Raw genomic sequence first — 14,308 nt, 5'->3', positions numbered from 1 at the left:
GGACCAGGGCGACCTGGGAATCAAGCTAGACCCGGGAGGTAAAGAACAGATTTTGCTCACGGAACCAGACACATGGCCCAATCTCACCACATGGAAAGAAGACTACCCGAGAGTGTTTGGAGGCACGGTGGGAAGACTTGAAAGATTCCAACATAAGATCGTGCTCAAGGAGGACGTCGTCCCAGTTGCCCACAAAGTGAGAAATATACCCATTGCGGTTAGAGAGGCAGTCCAAAAGGAGCTTCAAGAATTGGAGAGCAAGGGGATAATCGAGCCCATCACCTGCGCAGAGTGGCTTGCACCCTTGGTGGTAGTCATGAAGCCGAACGGAAAGGTCAGGCTCTGCGTCGACCTGAGAGAGTTAAATAAGAACATTGTCGTAGAGAAATTTCCTCTCCCAAGGATCGACGAAATGTTGGCAAAGACCAGAGGGGTCAAATGGTACTCCACCATCGATTTGACCTCTGCATATCACCAAATAGTATTACACCCTGACAGCAGAAAACTTACGTCTTTCATCACCCCATTCGGATGCTACCAGTTCTGCCGCATGCCGTTCGGACTGGCCTCGGCGGCTGCAGTATTCCAAAGGTTAATGCACCAACTGTTTAAGGACTTAACTGGTATCCAGTATTTCCAGGATGACATTCTGGTAATGGGGCGAGACAAAATGGACCACGATCAAAAACTCGGGAAGGTGCTGAAAACCCTGGAAAGTAAAGGCCTCACGGCGGAATGGACCAAATGCCGGTTGGGCCTGGAGTCGGTGACCTACCTAGGTCATGAGATTGGGGCGCAGGGTATCACACCGAAAGCAGACAATGTAAAGGCTATCGCTGAAGCTCCGCCCCCCACCAACAAGGAGGAGGTCAGGTCATTTTTGGGCATGGCGGAGTATTACAGTAAGTTTGTGGTACACTTTGCTTCCAAAACGCACCATATGAGGATGCTGACCAGGGAAAGCACCAGTTTTGAATGGACCCCAGAGGCACAACAGGAGTTCGATACCATCAAAAGGGATGTCACGGGAGCAGTGCCACTAAAAGGATACGACCCACAGGGCACCACTGTGCTCACGACTGATGCCAGCGACAAGGGCTTGGGAGCAGTGCTCATGCAAGAGCGCGGACAAGGACAGATGGAGACGATCAGTTTTGCGTCCAGAGCGCTGTCAGCCACTGAAAGCAAGTACAGCGTAATCGAGAAGGAGATGCTGGCCGTGGTGTGGGCCACAGCGAGATTTCGGCAGTTCCTATGGGGCACCAGATTCCTGCTCAGGACGGATCATAAGCCGTTGGTAAAGGTATTAACCTTGAGTGGGCATGCCAACGCCACTCCCAGAATATCAAAAATGTCGCTGAAACTTCTTGAATTCAGATATGATGTAGAGTACATTCCAGGGAATAGCAACAGAGTGGCAGACTATTTGAGCAGGGCAACAGCGATGGAGCCTGGAGAAGAAGACCCCACTGACCAAAAGGAATTGGTGGCCTTGGTGGAGGATCAGGAGAAAATCATCAGCTACCAGGAGTGGACTGAGGAATACGAGGAGGACAGCGTGTTGATGGAAGTGAAGAGGTACATTGTCAAGGGGTGGCCAGACAAAAGACATGTGAGCGAAAATATCAAGCCCTACTATGAAGTAAGGGAAGAATTGTCTGTCGGAGACAAGGGAGTATTCACATACAGATGGGACAAAGTGATCCCTCCGAGAAATCTCATAACCAAGTTACTGGACTTGTTACATGAAGGCCACCTAGGCATTGGGAAGTTGAAGTCAAGGGCTAAACAAAACTACTGGTGGCCAGGAATGGACATAAGAGTGGAGAGGCATGTCAGAGAATGTCCACAGTGCCAAGGAGCGGACAAAACGCTCAAGCCCCTGCGTCCTGCGCTAGGACGGTTCGAAACCCCACAGAACCCGTGGGAAGAATTGTCAATAGACATATTGGGACCCATCCTTGATGACCAGGGCACTCAGAAGTATGTATGTGTCCTCATGGATCGATACTCCAAGTGGCCGGAGTTGAAGGTGGATGAGACCATGGACACTGAGAACATTATAAAATTTCTGTCGGACACTTTCGTGAGAGAGGGCATAACCAAATCCATCTTAAGCGATAATGGCCCCCAATTCACGTCAGAAAGGTGGAACAATTTCATGCAAAGGAACGGCATAGCCATCAAACACACAGCAATCTACCATCCCGCTGGAAACGGCTTGGTGGAACGGTTTAACCGAGTTGTGATGGGTGCCGTACAAGCAGCGATTTCATGCAACAAAGATTGGGAAAAAGCCATAGAGAACATGGTATGGGCCTACAGGATTACCCCAACGGGAACAGGATATAGCCCTTTTCAGATCCTGAGAGGGCGAGAACCTTTCACACATGACAATCGGGTCTGGAAAGAGAAGGTTATCACCAGTGAATGGTCCCCTGCGGTGGTACGTGCCAACCTAGAAAAAGCACAGTCAATATATACCAACTACTACAACAAACGGAAGAATGTAAAGGGGACAAGATTGGAAAAGGATGAGTGGGTAAGAGTAAAGCTGGCAACACTACAGAAGAAAGGAGACAGTAAATACAGCAGGCCCCTGCAAGTCAAGGAAGTGTACGATCGAGCGGCCTTGCTGAGTGACGGCAACGTGTGGTCCCAAGATCGCATGGCCAGGTGTAACAAAGTTCTACGATGGGAGCAACCTGGAGCTGAGTGGGACGACGGAGAAGAACCGAATGCAGAGGGGGAGCAAGGAAATGGCGAGCAACATGGAGAAGGAAGCGTTAGAGATGAACTAATAGAGGAAAGAGGAAGCAGGGAGGAGAACACGGCTGGACAGAGTGAGGGAAGAGGTGATGAGGGGCCGAACCAAGGGTCCCAAGAGAGATCGACCCAGGTGACCAGGAGCGGAAGGAATGTGGTGAGACCAGCAAGGTTTCGAGATTTTGAAATGAACAATTGAACTGTAAGTGACTCTTATACTGTTTGGAAAAAAGGGAGATATGTAGTGGCGCGCACTAGTCTATGCACGTCACGTAGCTACGTGACGTGCGGCGGCCATTTTGGGGGCGGACTGCGCGCGCAGGACATTGAGAGGCGCGGCAGCCGCGAGTACACAGCGCCAGCTCGGCGCTCTTCAGGGGAGTTTAATGTTGAATAAAAGCACCGTTCATAAGGCAACAGAGTCAGCGGTTTCATTGAAATAAGCATCATTACATGAGGGAATATGTTTCCAGGGTGCAAATGAGGAAAGAACCAGGGTCAGACGGGCCTCTGGGACAATCAGGCAGTGTTTGACGGGCTGGTCTGACAGATCAGTATGTGGGCCAGTCTGTAGCAGTTTGTGGGCCTGTTTAATGGTCAGCTGAGCCGGTTTTGACTCTTGATTTCCCTGATATTGCTGCGAGCAATGTCAGGAGCAAACACAAATGCATGCAATCTCCATCTATAGCTTACCTTTACAAGCTCAAAACTGGCCTAATACAAATGTGGGACACTTTTTCAGCTATCAGGTCCGCTAATGGGGGGAACTTTTCCTTCAGTGCCCTGGCTGATTTTTTGTCCCTGTCTGACCTTGGATGGAGCACACTCATATTTATTGGAGGCACGTGTAGCTCAAAGGGTTTCTCCCTGGGAAAAAATAAAAGTGAATTTAAGTGATGCATTTGTTGGGCAGGCTGATCAGACCATCATTCATTCTGATCTGACATACTTTTAATGTTTTGTCTGGATAAAAGTGGCTGAAAAATGAGAAACCTGACAAGGAGGACGGTAGTAGGAACCCATCATATGTAAAGGAAGCAACAACAGCTTAGACTGCATGCCCACGATATACATAGGGTTCCTATGACACTGCATTAGATGTCCCTCAGGTGAAGTCATACACTGCACACAGGTAGTTCTACCTACCATGGAATGATGAAAAAAATCACATGAAGTGGGTGAGGGCTGGACGTCTTTTTAGGTAACACTCCCAGCAAATACTAAGCAGAGGACATGAGTGTGTCATGCTCCACAGTGAACATTCGGGGTCAATGCCTGTTTGGCATGTCACTCCGCTGAACACACTGTGATTAATTTCTAAATTACTGGGTAAGGTGTGTGAATAAAACGCCTAGCCCATGCACACACTTAGCCAATATCTCTTCACAAGTTTATGAATCACAAAACCAATATAGTTGTGTCAATTACGACTTATTGGCAGGCCCGATTAAATTAGAAAATAGGCCTTGGCACCAAAGTAAACAGTGGCAATCATTAGCTAATCAGAAAATCAAAAAAATCCACCCACAAATGCAAAGCTAAGCAGTTTTGAACTTGTAAAAGGATGCTGTGCAGGTGTTTTGCGAGTTATGGATGACTGTGTGGATCTGTGCCTTTTTCAGGCGATGGTTGTGGTATTATGAGGAAAATCAACAGTAAAAATAGGCCCACCAGCCATAAAGTAGCCCACAAACAGCCTAAAACCAGGCTCACACATTGACTTGTCAGACCATCTCTCCTGGCCGCGTTACACTGTTCTATAGTATAGGCCACTGTCACCCTGCTTACTAACGTAACAGACACTTGGGGGCATATGTACAAGCCCCTATCGCCACCACAACATCACCTATATTGATGTTGTGGTGGCGATAGGGGCTGCGCCTTATGTACAAGACAGTGTTAAGCCACTTAACATGGCTTAACGCTTCCTTGTACATAAGGCCCCCATTCACGCTATGGTTAGCGAGAAAGGGTTGGGCAGTGGGTGTTGCAGTGGCCGTTTCACCGCAACACCCATTCATATTGACTCTTCCCTATATGTATAAGGGTGGCGTACCTAGGAGGCAGTGCCAAAATTAAGACCCGGTAAAAACTGGTCTTAAGTTGGCGTATCAAGGAGAAATGCATTCTTTCTCCAGTTTTTACTTTCTCCATGTGTGCTGCCTTGTGCAGCACACATGGAAAAAGTAAAATGCCATGGTTTGTTTATGTACAGGAGGTGTGTATCACTTACAACGCAACTTTTACGTCGTAATGCTGTTACAACGCAGCTATTACAACGCAGGATCCATTACAACGCATGGCATTACAACGCATGGCATTACATCGCAGATGCTATTACGGTGTCTCTTTCTGTACATAAACAAACTCTTTTAAAATGCCATTTTGTCCCTTTCATTTGTGCTGCATAAGCAGCACGCATGAAAGTGACAAGATGGCATTTCTAGGATTGTTTATGTGCAGGAAGGAACACCTTCATACAGATAAACAATCCTCCTCTGCATGCCGACACCCTTGCACTCGGGTGCAAGGTTGCCTGAGTTGGCGCTAAGTTGCTAAACTTAGCGCCATTACAGGTGGAAACGCAAGGCTGTGATGGAGCGAGGTGGAAAAACAAAATGTTGTATAACCCTCGTGAAGTTACTTCCTCATAACAATAATATGAATTAATCATGTGGTTTTGAAAATTAATCAACGTAGAATAGAATGCCCACACACAAGTACAGATGGGAAAACTAATATGCTTATGTCACAAACATAATCGACTAACTGAGTGATTTCGTTATGTCTAAAACTAATGCATATGTTATAAATTGACCAAAAGTGGCATGAATGTGCTTTCTGTTTATGTATTTGTGGCAAAAACATGAAGACAAGAGAGTATAAAGGTGCCTATATGTTGCTTTATTTGCTAGGTAATAACTAACAGGGATACCGTAGAAAGGGGGAAGGTAAACAGAGGGGTTATAATTCAATAATTAACATTTAATTGTGTTTGCTTCTATAATAGTTCCCGTTCTGGCCAGTGAGGCCTAGTGCAAAGATGGACGCTTTTGAGACTCCGAGATTGAGATGCATTACGCATGCACATAATATGAAAAAAAAGCTGCAAGTCAAGTATGAGCTGCTTTTGCTCGAGTGGAGTAGTTCAAGGACAGTGTGCCCTGAAATGCTGAGTGCCAACAAAATGGATGTCCGTGGTGTGAAAGCGTGAGTACGCAGACTAGTATTACAAATTGGAGAACTGGAAGGAAGCGGATGTATTTTAAAACAAAGAACATTTTATTGAAAGGATCATGTGGAACTCAAACAATGATATGAGGTTATGCTCATCCACCCCTTGGATTGTCTAATCAAATTTGGAGAAGACCCTAAATGTTTCTGAGTTTAGATAGATTAGCTAGAGAGAAAGGGTATAAAAGAGTACATCCGGAGTTAAGAAAAAACTCTCTTCTTCGATTTCTATCTGCGTATTCCGACATGCTGCCTGAATGCTGAACTTTCCTGAGGCGTAAGAACTTGGATATTTTCCAAACTTTAAACTTATTTGAATGAGTTTGGAGTCCTTAGATGAGGTTAATAGTTAGAGAGAATAGGGAGGAACGTTTTGGGAACTATTATGTCTTTTGTTAATATTTATGTCCAATAATCTCAATAAATAATGTGCTTATTTCTGAGCTTCTGAATTAAATGAAATATAAATGTAGAGTTAAATTTCTTTCCTTTTCTTAAATCTATTTCTATTGAATTAATAAAAAAATGAATAAATATAGGTTATGCTGGAAAATCTCTCTTTAAATAAAAATGAGATAAATGAAGAATTAAGCTGGTCTTGTTCATCCTTAGTCTAATTTTTACTAGCAGATCTATCGACAATCAATGGTGGTGTCTTTAAATAATTTGTGGTAGTGGAAAAACCATGGTAAACAATTTAAACTGCAGATGTATATATTATAAATAGGTAGTTAAAATGTAGGCACTCCGCTATGATCCAGCAGCTCTCCTTTGATTCACACCAAACCATGAAGTAGAGAGAAAATGTGTATGAGTGTCTCGCAGTGTTATGGGCCCCACTGATGAGTAAATGAATGATTTAATACTTCAGAAAAAGGTGATGAGGTTTTAGAAATTATTTCCGCGGTAGCGCTGCATCAGCTACACCACATTCTTGTAAATATGGTGAAGCCTTGCGTTTCAGAAGTGGAGTAGAGAGGCGTTATCCCAGGAAGGCCAACACCTCTCATCTCCACTTCCTTGTACATATCCCCCTTGGTGGCTTATTTACAAGCCGCTTGCGCCGCCTGTGAGTCACTTTGAATGTGGGAAAAAGTGAGGTACGGGTAGCATAAGGGGCTTGTGAATCAGTCTTTGGAGTGTTTAACTATATTCTGCTTACACAGCAGACAGCGTTACACCAGCCATTTTACTCTACAAAAGTCTAACATCGGATTTTTCTTTATTTGGTATTGTTTATGGCATTTAAAAGCCGAATGTAACTACGTACTAATGTGCTCAGATGCTCACCCTCTGAGTAGAAAAAAACGTTCAGGAACTTGGGAGGAAATAGAAAGCCGGAAATCAAATCTTTCTTCCATATCATGCAAAAACATGGAAGCACACTGGAATATTCCATGCATGAGAACTTGCAAATACGGACGCCATCTTCCGGCAGCCTTCGAAAGGCGGAGGCCTTATGCATCTCAGCACGCGCCTTCGAAGACACAGACACCGAGTGAATTCTGCACATTATGCACAGCGCGTTGAAATTTATCGAGGTGATTAGAGATGTCACGGCAGACTTGATTAAACACAGCACGCTCCCTCGTGTTCTCTGTATTGATTATGATGAATTATTATGTCCACGTAATTGATTTTTATTTGTTACTGTAACTGATCTAATGAAGTGTATTATGTTAATTTTCTGAAACTGTACCGGGAAACAGTTATGTTCATCAGTAGTTTGTTTCCAAACTCGCAATTGCGGAGGTCAGAGCTGCCAAATGGTTGGATATGCCGTTGAAAATGATGTTTACAAATATAATGTTCTCACCTATTTTTTCACGTGGATTTCCGATTTAAAGGTATATAATGAGAGGTCGACAATAATGCGTACGTTTCCCTCTTTCGAAGTCCAGGACAGCATTTGTCTTCTCGTCTGATTATTAAACTATAATAATGAGCCCAAGGCAAATAGGAATATACTTCTAACTGTAATTTGCATAGCTACATGGTTTAATTAAAATATCTAACGCTTGATGGGAATCGGTAAATGAAGAATCACCATGAGCTTTCACTTTTTGATTTCACTGGTGATTAGTTGATTAATTTAATTAATATTGACTATTTGCATAGTGTACACCACAATGTGGAGGTGTGCAGTCTAGAAATAGAGGCTATTGTTGCCTCTCAGACCATTGGAGGGTTATTTTGGTTTGCAGGTTATTTTGGGGGGTAGAACTGTACATAGTAATGAAAGACACCCCAGGGAGAAGTTTTTTGTAGGGTGCTGTAGAGGATATTCTAACTGAGTTCCGCACTTTGGGCAGGGATAATGCCTGTCTGGATACCTTTACTTCAAGAGGGACATCAAGTATCTAACAATCACCAATGAGAGCATTTCTAGAATGATTCATTGTTTTATGGCCTCAGCTACTGTTTTGAGATGTATTGTGACATCTTACACCTGATAGACATTTTAACATCATAGCTAACCAACTGTCAGCAATACTAGATGTACAGACCTAAGAACATTTCTTACGTTCTCCTTTTCGATGTGCTCTCATGTCTACTTCTAGGGCTATATGTATCAACACATTTCCCCATAGACACAGAATGGGCACAACCTTTGATACATCTGGTCCTTAGTATTTTAAGGTTAGAGGCAACATTCTTACCTTCTCAATTTCTCATTCTCATTATTTTCGAACTTGAGGCCATGGCCATAGTTTTATTGGGTGTGCATATAATTAATTAAAAATGGCACCATTTACAAGCGTATTGTGCCCTAGGCTCCACTATAGGGACCCTTTAAGTACTCCAACACTTTCTAGCCTGTCAGGCACTGGTATATTTTACCATACCCAGGGCAAGGCGAAACATTCTTGTGAATCATCTATTCTACTGTTGAGGAAGCTCACTCATTTTTATTTCCCTAGCTCTGTTTCATTAAACACTGTCACTTTCCCCCTGCACCGTACTCATTGTATCATACTTTGGAAATACTTGGTTGACCAAGTTAGTTCATCTCTTAACATGATTCATTCCTCCATTCATTCTGTTCTCCCTGCCGACGTGATTGCCGGCACCTAATGTGAAAAGCGGTAATGTAAAAAAAAAAAACATTATAAAACATAATAGTGGAATGACCGGATAATACCTAATCATATTGGTCACCAGGTATATACATTTTCTTTTGCCAGATTTGGACAGCTCTGTCTGCTTCCATTGATGCATGCATAGGTACAGGCACATTCTGGTTTCAATGAACAGGGCTCACGTGTATCACATCAAAAAACTCTACTCGGAACCTTAAGTTCAAAATATTGCCACCGTCATACCTCTCTCTGTGAAGTGCTTTGCCGCTCCTGATAGCTTGCTATGTTTCATCCAATAACTGGAAAAAACAGGCAATGTCATGAGCTTGGTGTAAGTCTCATTACAAAGGTACATCGGTTTGGCATGCACATTCTTTGGTACTTGGACTGTACTTGCATGCCATTGCAGTGGCCACAAGAAAAGAAACCATGTGAGTCAGCTCTAGGGAAGGGGATTTAAATTGCTTCATACAAAATGTGTTTCTTTCTGAAAAACAACGGTATAAGCAAACTCAAGGGATTGCGAATGGCACAAGTTTCCATCCCAGCTTCGCCAATTAGACGATGGGCTGGTGGGAGAAGCAGGTGCTATGGGTACCTGGAACGGAGGTATACACTAACTGTATTATACTGCTCCTACCATTATCTATGACATCTTTTTTATTTGGAGGGGTGAAGATACTAAATTGGGAACATTCTTTCCCATCTTCAACCAGAATGACATCAGCTTGAGATTTACTCTCAAATACAGTAGGGATACCATTGATTTTCTTGACCTTAGGTTAAGGACACTAAACTCATGCATACACACGTCTTTTAAGGAAAACACAGCCGTGAATTTTTGAGAGCTAAGCGAAACACAAGTGCAACTAAAAGTGATATCAAAACATGAAACAGACTCATCTCAGTAAGAAATACGGGGCATATTAGCAAGGGCTGGCGATCAAATTATTGCCGCTTTAGCGTCCGTTTTCGGGCGAAAAGCAGCAATAATTTTATTGCAGTATTAGCAAGGACACACTAGCGCCCGTTTCACTTATGCTATGTATCGCATTGCTAATGAGATAAAAAGTAGGCATTCCTGACTAAACTGCAAGGGTAAACTTCGCTAAGCCAATTTCGTGATATTTACAACATGCCCCGGGCCGCAAAGCGATATTAAAATTTCACGCTAGGCACCCCTTAACGCTGGATTCTAACATTTGCTATTTTCTTGACTACACTTTGTTTACTACGGGAGGTGGATTCTAGGGTTGAGGCCACAGGGCCCTATCATCAAGTTTATCTCCATTTTTGCTGGATTATCGCTGGTTTTCCAGCGATGTTGCCCCATATCGCCAGTTATCGCTGGAAATAATATCGCCATAGCGCTAAGCGTTATTGATACAGTGGTAGCCTGGCGATGATTTCCAGCAATAGTGAAAAAAGCGATAATTATTGCTGCGGCTTGCTAATATGCCCCGACATTACTTGCAAAACGGATTTTGTTGTATATGTACCTCGCCAGAGATGGTATTTCCAAAGTACTACCTTCCTGGTAAAGAAATATATATTAGCACAGATGACATTAATAACAATTCAAGGTATGACATACAGCACAGTCAAGCATATTTCAGAGGTGCATGACAGTGACTGGAAGAGATTGAGTTACTTTGGTATAGATATGGTTCCAAAAATCCCACTGGTGGTCACAGAATCAGTGTGCAGCGAATTCTTAAATCCAAGTATATAATCAAAGCTGGTTGGTCAAAACCTGCAGGTATGGCGGTAAGGGATGAACTGCATGTGCAACATTATCAAAATTTGGATGCTCTGAGCTGTGGAGTTGGTGAGCCATTGTATCTTAAATGTTTTAACGTGTTTGAGATCTTAATATTATAAAATGTAATATTGCTGAATTTTGCATCTTATCTGTCTGTATTTATTAATGTTTGAAAGTTGTAATATTGTTGAAGACTTTTGGGTTTTACACTATAGCCCTTTATTTAGGTCGAACAGGTAATCTCTTCACTTCTTTCCCCACTATTTGTATTTCTGTTTAGGATTGCTGTAAGAGAGTAATTTGGACTCATTACATGTGACAAGATGAATGATGAAAGGTGACTTTTCTTTATTGGAGATCCAGCCATAAGGCATTAAGAAATACAGTATTAGAACTGTCAGCTTTAAGAGTAATCTTCCACTAAAGTGTTTGCCTTATTCCTCCATTTTTCCTGATCATGTTTTTGTTAGCCTTAGGACACTGTATTATGTGCCACTGCTAACCAGTGCTAAAGTGCTTGTGTTCTCTCCTTTAACCATGATAGAATTGGCTTACACCCAATTGGAATATTTAATTTACCTGCAACTTCTAGTAAAGTGGTGCAGCCTGTGCTTAGGGCCTGTAAATTAAATGCTATTAGTGTGTCACCCACTTGCTCACTTGAGTAGTTCTTTAAACTTGTTTCTGGCCTTCCATTGCAGCCTGTGTATTTAGTTTTAAATTGCCATTTCAACTTGGCAAAATAAACCTTTTGCCAGGCCTAAATCTTTCCTTTTAATACATACAAATCTCCCTATTTGAGACCTTAAACAGCCCATAGGGCAGGGTGCAGTGTATTTGAAAAGGTTGACATGTACTTTTAACTTTTACATGTCCAGGTAGTTAAAAACTCTGACATTCGTTTTTTACTACTGCATTGCCTGCCTCTCCCATAGAATAACATTGGGTTAACTTATTACATCGAATACGTGATAACCTTCAATTGGGAGCAGGTAAGAATGTCGAGTTTGGTGACTGTAAAATTGCAATTTAAAACCCTTTTCAATTGTAAAGTCTGATTTTATGTCACAATTCTGAAAATTCCACTTTTATAAAGTTGGCATTTTCTTGTCCAAATCAATTAAGTGCCTGCAGCCTGTATCCCGGTTCACATGACTAGTGTAGGTGACAGTTGGTCTTTGTGTATTTCTCCCAGACAATGATACAAAGGGGGAATAGGTGTTAGCAGGGTAGGCCATTTCTGAGTTGATGAGGGGAGGAGCTGTCACATACCACACTTGCACATCACAAAGGCTGTGCCCAGCACACACACAAAGGGGCCGATTCCAATCCGATACGGGCCAAAGTATTCGCGCATGAAGAAGGATTCGTACGGGATTTTTCGCCTCACAGCAAGCGGCTTCAACACATATCACCAGTGTACCCCTCGATGAAGCGTACGTGCAAGCCCCCACCTGCTAACGGCCCGTACAAGTCACCCGCACGTACAAGTACGACACGCACACACCCCGATCAAGCCTACGCGAACACCCCCACCCGCCAACGGCCCGTACAAGTCACCCGCATGCACAAGTACGACACGCACACCCCCTCAAGTGACCAAGAACCCCCCCACCCGCCAACAGCCCGTACAAGTCACCCGCACGCACAAGTATGACACGCACACACAACGATCAAGCCTACGCGAACCCCCCCACCTGCCAACGGCCCGTACAAGTCACCCCCACGCACAAGTACGACACGCACACAACCCGATCAAGCCTCCGCAACCCCCCCACCCGCCAACGGCCCGTACAAGTCACCCGCACGCACAAGTATGACACGCACGCACCCCGATCAAGCCTACGCGAACCCCCCCCACCCGCCAACAGCCCGTACAAGTCAACCGCACGCACAAGTATGACACGCACACCCCCCTCAAGTGACCAAGAACCCCCCCACCCGCCAACGGCCCGTACAAGTCACCCGCACGCACAAGTATGACACGCACACACCCCGATCAAGCCTACGCGAACCCCCCCACCCGCCAACGGCCCGTACAAGTCAACTGCACGCACAAGTTTGACACGCACACCCCCCTCAAGTGACCAAGAACCCCCCCACCTGCCAACGGCCCGTACAAGTCACCCGCATGCACAAGTAAGACACGCACACACCCCGATCAAGCCTACGCGAACCCCCCCACCCGCCAACGGCCCGTACAAGTCAACCGCACGCACAAGTACAACACGCACACCCCCCTCAAGCGACCAAGAACCCCCTCACCCGCCAAGGGCCCGTACAAGTCACCTGCACGCTCAAGTATGACACGCACACACCCCGATCAAGCCTACGCGAACCCCCCACCCGTCAACGGCCCGTACAAGTCAACCGCACGCACAAGTACGACACGCACACCCCCCTCAAGCGACCAGGAACCCCCCACCCGCCAACGGCCCGTACAAGTCACCCGCACGCACAAGTACGACACGCAAGCACCCCGATCAAGCCTACGCAAACCCCCCCACCCGCCAACGGCCCGTACAAGTCAACCGCACGCACAAGTACGACATGCACACCCCCCTCAAGCGACCAAGAACCCCCCCACCCGCCAACGGCCCATACAAGTCACCCACACGCACAAGTACGACACGCACACATAACGCCAACACCTAAACCAGCACAAGGACTTTGCTAACGAGTCGCACAACAACACTGAACCTGTCTCCTGTGTACACACCATTGACAAACAATGTCCTGGTCACAGCCAAACAGGCAAACAGAGGTCAACACTAACACCCACCCCATATAACACACACACCACAAATTCAAAATAAGCCACACCCACAAATTGACCAATAACAGGGTCCACACATACACCCCAACATCCTTTGCAAAATACCTATTTGCTAAAAGAAGAGCCTGCCAGCACATCAAGAACTGCACCCATTAACTTTCACACATACACCCTATCTCATCTACACCCACACCACCCCCTTCACAATCAGACCCACACACCCTCATCCACACACACCATCACCCCCTCAATCACATACATCCCACACCATGGCCACACCCAAGAATCCAAAGTTCACTAACCCGGAGAATGAGATCCTTACAGATGAAGTCATCAGAGTCGAGCCACAGCTGTTTGGCGCATTGGTCAGACAGACCAGCATGGCTGAAAAAACACGCATGTGGGAGAGGATCGTTGACAAGGTCAATGCTGTTGCACCCATCAGGCGCACCAGGCAGGAATGCCAGGCCAGGTGGTATGATCTGCGTAGGATGGTCAAGAAGAAGATGGACCAGGACTACGCCAATGCACACTACACTGGAGGTGGTGGTCCCCGCAGACCTCCAGTATACTAGCCTTGGGAGGAGAAAGTCATGGCCCTGCTGCCACCGGTGGGAGTTCACGGAATTGAAGGAACCGTTGAGCCTGGTGAGTGTACAAAAAACACATGTTACATGGGTGGACTTACAA

This window comes from Lissotriton helveticus, chromosome 5_1 (genome assembly GCF_964261635.1).
Source record: "Lissotriton helveticus chromosome 5_1, aLisHel1.1, whole genome shotgun sequence".
Lineage (NCBI taxonomy): Eukaryota > Metazoa > Chordata > Amphibia > Caudata > Salamandridae > Lissotriton > Lissotriton helveticus.
This window is presented reverse-complemented; position numbering follows the sequence as displayed.